A 14,257-nucleotide genomic window follows, 5' to 3' on the forward strand; every position below is an offset into this window, starting at 1 on the left:
TCAACTGGTTGCGGAGTTGACAAAGAAACATGTGGAGCCAAAAGATATTATGGGTATTGTAAAGGAGCAGAACAAAAATAATGTCTCTAAGATTAAAACCATATACAATGCATGCGACAAAATCCTAGAGATGAACCATAAAGGGCAAACTCCAATGGAGGTTCTTATGTCTCATTTACATGATAATGGTTATACTTTTTATCCCTCTACTAATAGTTTAACAAATGAGCTGGAATCATTATTCTTCGTTCATGAAACATCATATTAGTTATTACGTGCATTTCCACATGTGATGATTATGGATGTCACATACAAGACAAACAAGTATGATAAGCCTTTTGTTCAAATTGTTGGTGTAAGTTCTACCAGCAAAACATTTTCCATAGCTTTTGCCTTTATGCATAAAGAAACGGAGGAGATCTACGTTTGGGTATTAAAGCACTTACAGTCAATACTAGATGTGGGCATGCAACCGCGTGTAATAGTTACAGACAGAGAGTACGCTTTCATGAATGCATGCCAACGAACTTTTCACATGCTGCTCGATTACTTTGTAGATGGCACATTTCTCAAGCGATATTTAAAAAGTGTCGGCCGTGTATCAAATCTCGACATGCATGGGACTCCATAAATTCACAGTGGAATTTACTAATTGAATCTCAAATATTGGCATCATTCAAGAAAAATTATGAGCAATTTCAATCATTGTTGATTGAATATCCAGGTATTATTATTATTATTATTGTTATTATTATTATTATTATTATTATTATTATTATTATTATTATTATTATTATTATTATTATTATTATTCATAATCTTACAGGTGTTTTAGATTACCTGGAGGAAACTTGGTTTAAAAAACACAAAGAAATGTGTGTATCCGTTTGGACTGATAAATGCCTACACTTCGAAAATCAGACAACAAATAGAGTTGAGAGCCAACATTCAAAGCTAAAAGCATACTTGAAGACATCAAATCCTACCTTATATAAGTTTGTTCGTCGTATTGATGAAATTGTGGAATCACAAGATACGGAAATTTAAGCAAGTTTTGGAAAAAGTAAAACATTCTACAACATCATCACAAATTATCAATCTTGAAACTATTACATGGTTTTGTTTCCCATGAAGCGTTAGATATAATAATAGAAGAGATCAAGCAAGACCCTTTAGATTGTGGTTGTCAACTTCATAAAAGTTACGGATTACCATGTGCTTGTGAAGCTTTAATGTATTCCAGTAGCAGGCCAGTTTTATTATATATTCGGTTGATTACGTTTTTAATAAATATTTTTATTGTAATATAACTAAAAAATGATTTAATCTGTATACAGGTCAATGTATTCCTTTGGATTCGGTTGACATAAACTTGATAAGATACCATTAAAAGACGAGGAAAATGAAAACATTACTTGTGACGTCGAATTGAAAAAGTTTGAACAAGTCTTTAACAACCAGTCGATGCTTGGAAAGAAAATTATGCTACAACATCTAAAAGTCATAACCGATCCTAGTATACCTTTAATTGAAGAACCTACTTTTAACATAAATACTCATGGACGACCAAGCTTGAAGAAAAAACAGCAAAAACGTCAAGCTAATTAAAGTAAACCTTCAGATGAAGAACCTACCGTTAAGAAGAATACTCGTGGACGGTCAAGCTTGAAGAAACAACAAAATAGTCGAGCTGATCCACAATATCCTTGTAAACGTGCTTGTTCAACCACGCCAAATGTTGTTGAATTTAATTTTATGGACGTGAAGACATCACTGTTGGGACGTAGTTGTTCAACCAAGTCAGATGTTATTGAATATAATTTTATTGACTTGAAACTATCACCACGGAGACGTAGTTCTCATGTGAGCAATTTTGACATATTATTGGAAGAAATCCCAGCCATCTTTCATCCTTACATCGCATCTATACAAGATATTGAGCTTGATGGAAATTGTGGATTTCGATCAATAGCTCTTTGTCTAGGGCTTAGTGAAGATCAGTGGCCAAAAATCCGGGCTAAATTGGCAGCAACGAATTTGGGTAGAAGGTGTTCATAGACCCTATATGCTTTGCAGTGAATTTTGAAGAGTTCTGACCACATGGTGTAGTGGTCGGTGCCAATATCCAGGGAGAATGGTGTCACATGTCACAACCCCCGATCCCTAGTTCCCGGGAACGGGCGGCCGTGAGCCAGTTTCGGTGGTATCACGTTTATTTATTCAATTTGGCAGCGGAAATTTTCATCAGGACCGTAGTTAGGAAATGTTAAATCAGAGTAAACCACCTCGTTTAATAATATTAAACGTATGGGTAAAACCCAAGTTTCCAGTACACACATTTTATAGAAATAAATCCTATTTATTTAATAAAAACATCCAATTTATTCTTAGGTAACTTTTATTGCTACTTTTCTAAGCCTTCAGTGCTGTCCAGCTGGCTTCTATTTGGCTTTCACATTTTGTTACCTGAAACGCGTTTTAAAAACATTTTGTCAGTGGAAATACTGGTGAGTGAATCCCAGTTTAATCAAGTTTAAGTAAAAACCAATTTGCAGTACTGAGGGCACATCCGCAATTACATTTGTTTCCAAGACATCACAATTAACATCAGTGGTACGGTCATACTCAACTTATGGGATGTTACCACGCCAGTAACCAATTTTGTATACAAAACCCCAACATATCCACTATAATTGTATTCTTTACAAATACTCAATAACTGCTTTGTATATATTTAATTTAGTGAGGTTTTGTAAAAACAGTAAACAAAAAGTGGATCAACTCACATTGCTGTCTTAGGTTATTCTTTAGGGTTTCCTGGTGAATATCTATAAATTACACAAATGCACGTGTGTTAGTATAATAACCCATTTTAACATTAGTAATACCCTCCCCGAGACGGCATTCCAACGACTACGTCGGGCAGAACCACGACAGCCGTTACGGAACCCTAGATCAATCGGGCAGCGTATCTAATACGTCTCCAGGGGTTACAATACTTACATCATAGCAGAACCTCGCTATTTTAGGGGGTATAACGCCCGGGTATAATAACGCCACTACAGAAAATTTGAGAAAGAAAGAAAGAAATGAGCGAGACGGACTGAAGGCTGATGGCCTTTATTTATAGGGCTGTAATCGCGTCTTCACGCGGCCCGCGTTAAGTAAGGCTAACCCTTACGCGGCCCGCGTCAACATGGGTCAACGGCGTAGCTTGGTCCGGTCACCACTAGGCTTGACACGATGTTGACACGTGTCAGCTCCGGGTCGTGCCACAATTCAGGACACTCGCGGCCCGCATGAACTTAGGCTATCTTATACGCGGCCCGCATGAACTTATGATTTCAGCGGAGTCTGGTTGCATTCTAATGCGGCCCGCGTTAAGTTGAGGTGAGGTCAATGCGGCCCGCCTCAACTTAATAATTATTGTTTTTAATTTATTTTATATGTTATATTTGTACTTTGGGCTCGGTTTTCACATACGGGATGCATATAAAGACATGTTGAGATATTTAAAGATATATTAGGGTGTCGGAACTATTATGAGGGTGTCGGTTTTACCGAGGGTTGTTATATCACACCCGCCGAACGTCGCCGGACTCTCGCCGGTTCCGGTGACTGGATTCTTTTAGAGAGAGAAAGTGAGAGAAAGAGTGGGGGCTAGAGAGAGAAAGTGTGGGGGTGAAATGAGGGAAATGTGTTATAAATTTCTTTATATAGCTAGGGTTTAGGTGGGTTGGGCCCAAGGCCCATTAGCATGTTCCTTGTGTTTTTGTGTGGCCTAAATGCATTTTCAAGGCATTTTTCGAACCCGAACTATGTATAATGTCGTATAATATCATTTTAAGGTTTTACGGTGATACACGCGTCCGATGCTTCCGTTTTTTTGTCGGTGCGTTCCTTCAGTCGCGTTTTTCTTTCACGTATGCGTTTTGTGGCGTTCCAAAGCATGACATTTTCGCAAAACCACATTCATATGTATAAGTTATACATGTAAAGCTCGTATTTGTCGGTGTTGTTAGTATTTTGTCCGGTGTTAGTTCGTTACTGTTTCACGTTCAACAGTTTTCCCTGCAATTCACCATTCGCATATTGTAAAGCCTGAAGACGTTCATTGGCACTCCAAAGGCCTAATTAAGTTGGTTTGCGTCTTAAAACATTACTTATTATTGTCTTAATGCTCATTATACGCGTAAATATAAACCAAAAATTACCGGTTGTCACATTCTCCCCCTGTTGAAGAACTTTCGCCATCGAAATTTAGACTATGTTATCTCCTCAGAGTTGTGTCGTGCGTAGGTAGGTACGAATAATACAAAGTGAATGACCACGTAATCGAATCGAGACTTAATTGAACCATGTGGAAACCGGGACATGCTACGACAATAAGTACCCAACGGTTCAACTGAATGTGTTTCAGAAATTCACGCGAAGTGAACAAGGTGTAATGATAGAATCACCAATTTGACTAAGTTTACAGGGGTCCAACGAAAGAGGAATTCAACCAATAGATGTCCAAATGAATGTTCACAATCTGCAAATGAATTTTGAAACAATAGAATTTACTACCAACATAAACTTGTTTTGGTTGTTGTATAAACGAAACTTAGAATCAACAGGCTCAATGAAATAGAAGCACGAAAATGATTTGTTAAATTGTCGAACCATAACATGAGGGAAAATCAGTGTGTTGAAACTATTGAATTACAAGGATAAACCGAAATACAATTGAACCTGGTGTATCATCATCTTAATACATAGTTGCATTATTTAAATGATGAGTCAAATGAAAAGCATACATAGTTTTGCATCAAACGCTCAATCATGATTAGCCCAAGCTATAAGTTTATACCGACGCCACAAGGTGTCATTGTGATCGAAATAATTCAATAATAGTGGTAACCAAACAAGTTCATCGTGTTTGAAATCAGATGAAGGGCTCAACAAAGTAAATTTGAAGTAGTAAAGATGATGTCGTCAACATAAATAAGTAAGTAAGTAGTGTTATCTCCATGGTGACTTGTAAAAAGAGAATTTTCACAACGACTTTATATAAACCCTATGGTGGTGACAAAGTCAGTGAATCGTTGATACCATGCTCGAAGTGCCTGTTTTAAACCATATAACGACTTTCTAAGTCTACACACTTAATATGAAAATTAACGATGTCGAAACCCCATGGGTTGATAATGTATACTGTTTTGTTCAAATTACCATGTAAAATGCATTTGTGATATCCAATTGATGAATGATGCAAGAGAAAGAATGGTGCGTATAGTTGTTGGTTTAACTACGAGGCTAAATGTTTCACCATAGTCCACCCCAATTTGTTGATTTCTCCCATCACAAATTTGGGAATTGGTCAAGGCGAGTATTAGAGAAATTTTTATTGAGATCGATGCTTCTAGTGGCCTTGTTGTCTTGAAACAAATTTGCCAAAGCTGTCCACACAATGTAAGTGTCAAGCTTCAGAATGGTATGTAAGAGGTCTGTAGAGATGGTTCCATACCCATTGTAGAACAATGGAGTCTATCGGTCCCATGATTCAGTTGTAGGTTTTTTTGGCTATGTCTTTATCCAAAGAGGATGTGGCATCAATGAATTTGGGTTGAAGGTGTTTATAGACCCTGTAAGCTTTGCAGTGAAATTTGAAGAGTTCTGACCACTTGGTGTAGTGACAGGTACCAATATCCAAGGAGATTGTGTCACACCTGCCGAATGTCGTCGGACTCTCGCCGGTTCCAGTGACTGGATTCTTTTCGAGAGGGAAAATGAGAGAGAGAGAGAGAGAGAGAGTGGGGGCTAGAGAGAGAAAGTGTGGGGGTTAAATGAGGGAAATGTGTTATAAATTTCTTTATATAGCTAGGGTTTAGGTGGGTTAGGCCCAAGACCCATTAGCCCATTCCTTGTGTTTTTTTGCGGCCCGAATGCATTTTCGAGGTCTGTTTTCAAACCCAAACTATGTATAATGTCGTATAATATCATTTTAAGATAAAAAAATTTGTAAAATAGTGTCGGTAGTCGACGTTTGACGCATTCATTCGTCGGTTGCGTTAAAATCGCGTAAACTGCTTCCGTTGTCGTTTCTACTCCGTTTTTCAGTCCGATTTCGACTGCGGATATTAAAATTCGATTACAAAGCTAAATATATCATAATATTTAAGGTTTTAGGGTGATACACACGTCTGATGCTTCCGTTTCATTGTCGGTGTGTTCCTGCAGTCGCGTTTTTCTTTCACGTATGCGTTTTGTGACGTTCTAAAGCATGATATTTTCGCAAAACCACATTCATATGTATAAGTTATACATGTAAAACTCGTATTTTATTAGTGCTGTTAGTATTTTGTCTGGTGTCAGTTCATTACTGTTTCATATTCAGCAGTTTTCCCCGCAATTCACCATTCGCGTATTGTAAAGCCTGATAGACGTTCATAAGCACTCCAAAGGCCTAATTAAGTTGGTTTGTGTCTTAAAACATTACTTATTATTGTCTTAATGCTCATTATACGCGTAATTATAAACCAAAAATTACTGGTTGTCACATTTTCCCCCTGTTGAAGAACTTTTGTCATCGAAATTTAGACTATGTTATCTCCTTAGAGTTGTGTCATGCGTAGGTAGGTATGAATAATAACAAAGTGAATGGCCGCATAATCGAATCGAGACTTATTTGAACAATGCGGAAACCGGAACAAGCTACAATAATAAGAACCCAACGGTTCAACTGAATGTGTTTCAAAAATTGACGCCAAGTGAACGAGGTGTAATAATACAATCACCAATGTGACTAAGTTTACGGGTGTCCAACGAAAAAGGAATTCAACCAATAGATGCCTAATTGAATGTTCACAATCTGCAAATGAATTTTGAAACAATAGAATTTACTACCAACAGAAATTTGTGTCGGTTGTTGTATAAATGAAACTTAGAATCAATAGGCTCAATGAAATAGAAGCACGGAAATGATTTGTCAAATTTTCGAACCATAACATGAGGGAAAATAGTGTGTTGAAACTATTGAATTGCAAGGATACACCGAAATACAACCAAATCTGGTGTATCATCGTCTTAATACATAGTTGCATTAAGACTATTTAAATGATGAGTCAAACGAAAAGCATACATGGTTTTGCATGAAACGCTCGATCATGATTAGCCCAAGCTACAAGTTTATACCGACGCCACAAGGTGTCGTTGTGATCGAAATAATTCAATAATAGTGGTAACCAAACATGTTCACCATGTTTGAAATCAGATGAAGGGCTCAACAAAGTAAATCTAAAAGCTTGATATTCCCATTAGCAGGATACCAGATACCAAGTGTGGGAGCACCTTTTATGTATCTGAATATTCTTTTCACAGCTATGAGATTTGACTTCCTAGGTGCTGACTGGGATCTTGCACAGACACATGTTGCAAACATAATGTCTGGCCTAGATGTAGTTAGGTACAATAAAGACCCAATCATGCTTCTATAAAGTGTTTGATCAACCAAGTCATCTTTCTCATCTACAGTGACCAGCTTTGTGGTTGCCATTGGTGTACTACATGGTTTACAATCATTCATATCAAATTTTGTTAAAAGTTCTTCGACATATTTGCTTTGATGAATGAATGTTCCATTTTGCCATTGCTTAACTTAGAGACCAAGAAAGCATTGAAGTTCACCCATAGCACTCATTTCAAACTCTACTGTCATGAGTTTTCTGAACTCTTCACACACGGAGGTACATGTGGATCCAAAGATGACGTCATCAACATAAATTTGGACAATTATCAAATCCTTTCCTTTCCATTTTAAAAACAGTGTTTGATCAATTTTACCTCTTGTAAACCCAATGGATAAAAGAAAGTTGGAAAGAGTTTCATACTAGGCTCTAGGTGCTTATTTCAATCCATACAAAGCTTTGTTGAGCTTATAGACATGATCAGGATAAATGGCATCTTCAAAACCAGTAGGTTGGCAAACATATACCTCTTCCTGAATCTTACCATATAGCAATGCACATTTGATATCCATTTGGTACACCTTGATGTTGTGGTTGATAGCAAAGGCTAAGAACAATCTGATGGCCTCAAGTCTTACTACAGGAGCAATGGTTTCATCATAATCTATGCCATCTTCTTGTCTAAAGCCTTGAACCATAAGCCTGACTTTGTTTTTGACAACAATTCCCCTTTCATTAGTTTTGTTTTTGAAGACCCACTTTCTGCCAATTGGACATACATCCTTTGGCAATGCTACAAGTTCCCATACTTGTTGTCTTCTGAACTGCTGGAGCTCCTCTTGGATGGCTTCTACCCAACTATTGTCTTTTAGTGCCTCCTGGTACTTGACTTGTTGGATGAGTGATAGAAAGCCGGCAAAAAGACAAATGTTTTGGGATTGACTTCTTGTGAGAACCCCTTCATTGATGTTGCCAATAACTTGATCTGGTGGATGAGATTTAAGGAAGATAAGATCTCCCTTGTATGGAATAATTGCATTGAGAGATGAAGGTTGCAGATGTGAATCATCTGAGCTAACATCTGTTGGTAATTTCGAAGAGCCAACATCTGTTGGAGATGGAGGTGGAGGAATAAGAGGAATGGGTGTGAAACTGTGTTGACTTTTATCCACAAATGATGGACTTTTGTCAACAGAGGTTTGACTTGATGAAGTGGCAGAGGTTTGATCAACAACTGTTGATGCAGCAGTGGCAGAGTTTTGGCTGCTGTTTTAAGCATCTGCTTCTCTGGTGGTGGAAGTGACTTTGTATTGTGGAATCACAATGTCAATTCCATGATCTCGATAGAAAGATTGTGGTGCACCTGCAGGGTTAGTCTTGACAGACACATCTTCAAATATAAATTTATCTAGGTCAAACAGTTCAGCACGATTTGCTGGGATTTTTAATGAAGAAAGTTCATTGAACTTTACATTCAAGGTCTCTTCCACACACCTAGTCCTTGTGTTAAACACTTTATAGGCCTTGGCAGTGGTTGAGTATCCCAGAAAATAACCACAATCTACTTTGGCTGCAAATTTTGAAATTGAATCTTTTAAATTTAAAATGAAGTATGGGCAGCCAAAGATTTTGTAGTATGATATTAGTGGTTTGATCTTGATGAGAGTTTCATAGGCAGTATTTTTAGGTCTGGGGTTGATTAAAACTCTGTTTTAGCACATAGCAAGCAGTGTTTACAGCCTCTGCCCAAAAGGTTATGGGTAAACCTGAGTCTGCAAACATTGTTCTGGCAGCTTCAACCAATGTTCAGTTTTCCCTTTCAACCACCCCATTTTGTTCTTGTGCTCTTGGGATGCTGTACTGCCTTACAATCCCTTTTGACACACAGAAATCATCCAACTCCTTGTTTCTAAACTCTGTTCCAAATTCACTCCTAAAGACTTTTACTGGCAGATCAAATTGCTTTTGAACTTGTTTTACAAAGTCCTGCAAAATACCTGCAGTCTCATCTTTGGAGTGCCAAAAGTAAGTCCTTGTAAACCTTGAAAATTCATCAACAATAACAAGACAATATCTCTTCCTTTTCAAACTCATGATTTTTACAGGGCCAAACAAGTCCATGTGCAACAATTGTAAACACTGGCTTGTTTTGGACTCTTTAATGGACTTGTATGAACTTTTATGTTGTTTACCTTTTAAACAGGAAACACAATGTTCATCACAAGTGAAAAGTTTTGGTGGAAGGCCTCTTACGGGGCATTGTTTTGAGAGTGTGGTGATTGTTTTAATATTTGTGTGTCCAAGTCTCATGTGCCATAGTTCTGTTGGTAGAGGCAGCTGAGAACAGACAGGCATTAGACATTAGATTATCCTTTAACATATCAACTACATACACATTGCCACTCCTTTGAGCAAGAAGTTGTGTTTTGCTCCCAGCTATGATTTCCTCAATCTTTTTAACCACTTCTGGCCTAACAATCTTACAAGTTTCCTTAGTGAAGAATGACCCATAGCCCCTGTCACTCATTTGAGACATACTAAAAAGATTAAATTTAAGATTGGCAATAAGATTGACATTTTCAAACTTGAGTTTCCCAGCCTGTACAGTCGCTGACCCCAACACCTTCCCCTTTGAATTGTTACCAAAAGATATATCACCCCCTCCATGTTTTATGAAATCTTTGAGAAGTGCTCTACATCCTGTTATGTGCCTGGAGCCTCCACTATCCACATACCATAAACTATCTAAGCATGCAGAAACTCCCTGCACATCAAGTAAAATATTAGTTTAGATAAGTTTCCAAAGCCAAAATGGCTTTGGATGGGGTCACAGACATGTCAGCCTCAAGTCCAGGAGAGTTGTTAGTGGTTTGGGCAGATTTTTATAACATCTGATCGGGACCTTTTCCTGTCAGATGATGGTAACCATAAGGATGCCTGTTCATTTTTGGTTTTGAAGGCCTTTTGTAGGCCTCATAACCATGTGGCACCTTTTGGTACAGTGGTTAACCATATCCACTTGGGAATTGGTTTGATGATGGTGCATCTGTTACTTGAACCTCTTTGGGAGTAGAGGTTGCATTCAGCTGTTTGGTAATAGATATTCTGACAGGGACAAAGGTCTGTTGACTTTTGGATGTTGATTTTTGTGAACTCTCCAGTGTTTTTGACTTATACTCTTTTCCTTTGACTTCAAAAGTTTTGAGATAAACACACTCTTGAGTTTTGTGGTTCTTTTTCTCACAGATTGTGTAATGAGGTGTAGGCACAGTCACACTTGTTTTGTTAATATCATATGCTTTTAGAAGAAAACAGTTTTTAGTGACATGATTCTTCTTTTTACAGAAATCACAAAACAAGTTTTTGACCTTCTCTTTCCTTTTCCCTTTTTCAGCCTCCTTTTCAACAGATGTTATAACATCTGCTGGAAGGTCTTTTAAGGGAATGATTTTGACTTTGGGTGCTTTGAAACCCTCAATTGTTGAGAAGTCCATTGGCTTGAAATTTTCAAGAATGTTACACTCATCAGACCAAGTGGGTTTGAATTGGTACTTTTCAGTTTCCTCAAAAGTTGAGGAAATTAAAGATTTTTCCAAAACAATTTTCTTACCATTAGGATCTATGACTTTTATTTCTTGATCAACCAAAATTGTGGGAATGATTTCAACTAAGCCAGATTCATTTACAGCAGTGTTTTCAGAAACTTGGTCATTTTTCCTAAACCCTATGCCAAGTTTCACATTGCTTTTGATCTGCTTTTCAAGCATCAACTTATAACCTTTACAGGATTCTACCCATTTTTCACTAGTGATTTGGGTAGACATAAGCTCCTTTTTTGCAACTCTGGTAACTTTCTACCATTGTTTGGAGTTGATCATTGGTTATGCTTGATTCATCTTTGAGACTGCTGATTTCATTTTCTTTTTCAAACAATTTTGATTTTAACTCTTTAAAAATTCTCTCAAATTGTACTTTATCATTTAAGATCTTGTTTCTAAGGTTTTCATTCACCTCTTTGATGTTAGCAAAAACAATAATGCATTTACCTGAACACAAGTCTTTGAGGACTTGAGGTGATACCTGAGCAGCAACCATCATGGCACAATCACATTCTCTATCACATACACTGGCATCCCATGGGTCTGGGATGCCAGAGGTTCCAACAACTGTTCAACAACTTTTTCTTCTAACAGTTGTTCACCAACTTTTTCTTCTGAAACAGATGTTTCAGCATCATCACATACCACCTCAGAGTTGGACTCCACTTCCTCAGATTCAAGCCCTTCATGTATTATTTCTAGTGCCATAAAACAGAATTCATTAGGTTTCTTATCAGAATTAGCAACTAGAGCAAAGTTTTCATCAGTTTGATCCTCAGGTAAGCTGCTCTAATCAACAAAGCCTCGTGTAAAGAAGCTCTGTTGACTGGCCTCTGCCTAAGCAGATGTTTGTGCAGCTTGTGGTGCAGGTTGCACTTGGACCTGAGGGGCTGGGGCTTGAACATATTGGATTTAAGGAATATTGGTTTAGACATACTGAACAAGAACAATGTATATGGGGTGTGCAAAGTGAGTAGTGCTTTGCATGTGAGGTGTAGGGGTATATTGGAAATAATGAACATTGTTTTGAGTGTTTTGAGGTCTAGGACTTGGGTGTGTAACTATAGGACCACTGGTTTGGCTCCGACATTCTCTAGCAAAGTGAGCAAGCCTATTACACTTATAACACTTAATCTTTGATTTATCTAACCCATGTTTTATATTCCCATGCAACCATGGAAATTTCCTACCAGTTCTCTTGTAAAACTTGCTTGTTCTAATACTCAACAATGAAAGTTGATGTAAAATGTCCATTTTTTCCAGATCTGTGGGGTCAAAATGTTGAAAGTCATTTAGCTCAAAGGACAAGTTGTCAGAAACCTAGTTTTCCCCATTTGCTGTAAAAGCATAGTTGGGTGAGTAAGAATCAGAGTTGAATGCTCCACTAGATGTTATGTCAATGAAATGATCATAACTATGATCCTTACTACCGCCAGATGTTTCTTCCTGACCAAAAAGTGTTGTGCTACCAAAAGCATAGTCATCAGCCACTTTTCCTGACTCATGTAGCTTCTTTTTCTGGTTAAGCTCTCTCTCATAGGTGAGGAGCCCACCATGAAGTTGAGTCAAACTTATCTCCTTAAAACCAACAGAGTTTCGGGTTACAAAGGCTATAGTGTCCCATTTTTCTAGTACTGATCTAAGAAATCTACTATTCAAAGTAGAATTCTCATACTCAATATTTACTAGTTTTAACTCACTAATCAGACAACAAAACCACTCAAATTGTTGGGTTAATAACTCTCCTTTCACATGACAAAACATTTCATATTGTTGGTTCAAAACTTCTTTATTGTTTTCAATAACCTCCTCTGTACCACTGAATTGCTCTTTCAGTGCATACCATAACTCCTTAGCACTGCTACAATGTAACAGGCTAGCATAGATATCATTGGGTAGTGTCGTAGCAACAATGCTAAATGCTTTGGCATCTAACTCAATTTTCTGAAAATCCTGCTCGGAGTAATTTTCAGGTTTCGTAGGTGCTTGGACCTTGGGATCTTCAGCACTCGGCACCATCGGAACATGTGGTCTGAATATATGATTTCCAACAACCGGTGTTTTGCTATGCAAGTACATGACCCATCTGACGTTGCTAGATACTATACTCCGATCTGACAAACATTGGTGGTTTATACAAGGTACTAGTGTTGTGCGGATCTTGTGTGTTTTGAGACATTTTGATTGTTTTACAAAGTTCTTGTTTAAACTACTTTGAACGTGAATAAAATTTTTACTCTGTTTTTCAATTCCTACGAACAAACGATATCAGTGGAACGAGCTGATCTTTTATATCAAATTGATTGTTAAATCGAATTTGATTGGCCAAGCTCTGATACCAATTGTTAGATCCGAGTTTGAATTGTTTGTGAATGTTTAAGATGAACAATGGAAGATGTTAACAAATATGGAAATAATGTAGCGGAAGAATAAACTTTAAATCACAAACAATGGAAGATTTGCTTTCATCATGATACTTTAATAGAAAGATTGTAAAATACAATAGTTCACGTATGCATGAATTACAAACTCCCCCTCAGCCTAAGATTACTCTGATTTGCTACAAATTATCATCAGAAACCTCATCAGTAGTATTGCCCAACTTGCTACTAATGCACAAGTTGTTACTACAACATGTTACCACTAATGACTAGTTACCACCCACTAACAACTAATAAAAAATTGACGCCAAGTAGAATTCTCATACTTAATGTTTACTAGTTTTAACTCACTAATCAGACAACAAAACCACTCAAATTGTTGGGTTAATAACTCTCCTTTCACATGACAAAACATTTCATATTGTTGGCTCAAAACTTCTCTATTGTTTTCAATAACCTCCTCTGTACCACTGAATTGCTCTTTCAGTGCATACCATAACTCCTTAGCACTGCTACAATGTAACAGGCTAGCATAGATATCATTGGGTAGTGTCGTAGCAACAATGCTAAATGCTTTGGCATCTAACTCAATTTTCTGAAAATCCTGCTCGGAGTAATTTTCAGGTTTCGTAGGTGCTTGGACCTTGGGATCTTCAGCACTCGGCACCATCGGAACATGTGGTCCGAAGATATGATTTCCAACAACCGGTGTTTTGCTATGCAAGTACATGACCCATCTGACGTTGCTAGATACTATACTCCGATCTGACAAACATTGGTGGTTTATACAAGGTACTAGTGTTGTGCGGATCTTGTGTGTTTTGAGACA

Source organism: Helianthus annuus, chromosome 11 (assembly GCF_002127325.2).
Source record: "Helianthus annuus cultivar XRQ/B chromosome 11, HanXRQr2.0-SUNRISE, whole genome shotgun sequence".
Classification (NCBI taxonomy): Eukaryota; Viridiplantae; Streptophyta; class Magnoliopsida; order Asterales; family Asteraceae; genus Helianthus; species Helianthus annuus.